Raw genomic sequence first — 2,351 nt, 5'->3', positions numbered from 1 at the left:
TAGATAGATAGATAGATAGATAGATAGATAGATAGATAGATAGATAGATAGATAGATAGATAGATAGATAGATAGATAGATAGATAGATAGATTGCATTCAAGATAGGTAAGGAAAACAACACACAAAAAAAGTGAATTAACGTGCAAGTAGTATTTAAAATAAAATGGAGTATCATAAAAGTTTAAAAAAGTACAGAGTAAAAATAGAAAGTAGAAACAGAAGTAGTAGAAAGGACGACTCCATTAGGATTCTGAATGAAACTGTTCTACATTCTGCAGAAAAACTTGGACGTGGGCAGCAGTGTAGGGAACTTAAGACTTGAAGTGGAGCAGAATCCCAGTAGAAACATACATAAAGCTGGTTTACAATTATAAGAACTGCTTCGCTGATTTGTTGGCAAAAACAATGTCTTACCCTCTTTTGTCTCTTGTTTTTGTGGTTGTTCTGCTGGTCGAATAAAAATTCACTATAAATCCGAGTTTGTGTGGGGTATGTTTAATTTGGGCCTACCTGCACAGTGGCCTCTCCTTCTGTGCTTCTGACACTAACTGACTTCTGGTCCTCTCTCTCTCTTCGTAATCACCAGCGTAATCAACTGCGGTTATGTCAGTGTAACAGCGTCAGGGATCTAAAGCTGCCTGCCAAGACCCACCGATGGCTGAAGGTGTTATTAATATTATCAAAGTGCTTGTTGGATGGTCGAACAATGTCTGAATGCTGCAGGGATGCAGGGGGCGGCTGCCTCCTACAGTTTCTGTAACCTGTAACAACCCAAACCACTTCATCCTGTGATTGAGAAAGAAAGCAGAGTCTGAACATTTACGTCATGCTCCTTTTTTAAAAAAAAATAAAAATTAGTAATCTTTGCACCATTTCTGTCACCTTTAGTGTGCACAAATACACATTTTGTACATTGGGTGGGGGTGGGGGGGGGATGCATTGTAATCAATGACAGTGAAAAACATTGCACTTCACCACAGAGGAAAAGAGTCATTTATCAAAGGCTGTTGTTTTGTTTGTAGAAATCGCACTGCCTGGGACACCATCATTAAAGCATGACATTTCACAAATCCAGTTTCAGGTAAAGATTTCCTCATTCATAATCTGTCATATGAAAGAAAGTTGTGTATTTGTTACAGTGCTCGTGGCCTCAAGATCAATGTAGGAAAAACATCTCATCCGTTAAGAACAACAATTTAAGATCCTAAATCACACAGTTTGACCTGAAATTGCTCATCGTTTTAGAGAAAGCAGCCATTCTGTTTCCCAGCTTATGTGTGTCTGTGTAAATAAAATTCTCCCACACAAAGGTGTTAAAGAATGTGTCACCAAGACTGTGAAGCCTACGGATTACTCGTATGAAAATGAATTGTCCTGATGATTTGCATGAGAAATCAGAATTGTCTCTATTTTTCAAAAACATTGTGAAATGCAGTGGTCCACAAATGTATTCATACCCTCCCATTAAAGAAGGAAAAAAACAGCTGTCACTGAAATAAGCTGAAATTGACTAAAGTAATAATAAATAAAAATTCAATGGAAATCATGACATTGCTTTTGAATTCTGATTCAACAAAAATATATATATTTTTAAAAAAATAACAACGAAAAACAACAAGCAAGCAAGCATGATGGGACCCATAAACTAATATTTTGTTGAACAACCCTTTGAGCCAATCACTGCAATCAAATGTTTTCTGTAACTCTCAGTCAGACTTCTGCACCTGTTGACAGGTATTTTGTCCCACTGCTCATCAGCAAAGTGCTCTAATTTGTCCGGGACAGTTTTGTTTGTTGTTGTTGTTGTTTTAATTATTCTTTTCAACCACGATTCAAAAGCAATGTCTTATTTCACTAAAATATAATTTAGCAATTTTTTTTTTCATTATTAATTTTTTTTCTAGTTATTTGAGTGACTATTGAAAATTTTGCCTTTTCTTTAATCCCCGCACTGTAGGAACCAAACATTCAGGCCTGCATTGTTCTCTCGGTGTAAGCCACACATGTACCCACCGAGAACATGGTGAAGGATCACTTTTGCATCTCTGTAGACCACGGCCTGTTTTTTCTGCAACACTGAACTGTCAAATGCACATTCTGGTTCATAATGGGGCTGCAAGGTGGCTTAGTGATTAGCACTGTCGCCTCGCAGGTAGAAAATCCCCGGTTCTCGTCCCGGTGAGGACACCTAAGATCTTCTGCGGGGAGTTTGCATGTTCTCCCCATGCAGCATGGGTTCTTTCTGGGTTCCTCCCACAGTCCAAAGACATGTTGAGGTTAATTGGTGATTCTAAATTGTCCGTAGGTGTGAATGTGAGTGTGCTTGGTTGTCTGTCTCTAAGTGTAGCC

The sequence above is a fragment of the Stegastes partitus genome, unplaced genomic scaffold (genome assembly GCF_000690725.1).
Source record: "Stegastes partitus isolate 25-593 unplaced genomic scaffold, Stegastes_partitus-1.0.2 Scaffold981, whole genome shotgun sequence".
NCBI classification, from domain to species: Eukaryota; Metazoa; Chordata; class Actinopteri; family Pomacentridae; genus Stegastes; species Stegastes partitus.
The sequence above is the reverse complement of the archived record's forward strand: the minus strand, read 5'-3'. Positions refer to the sequence as shown.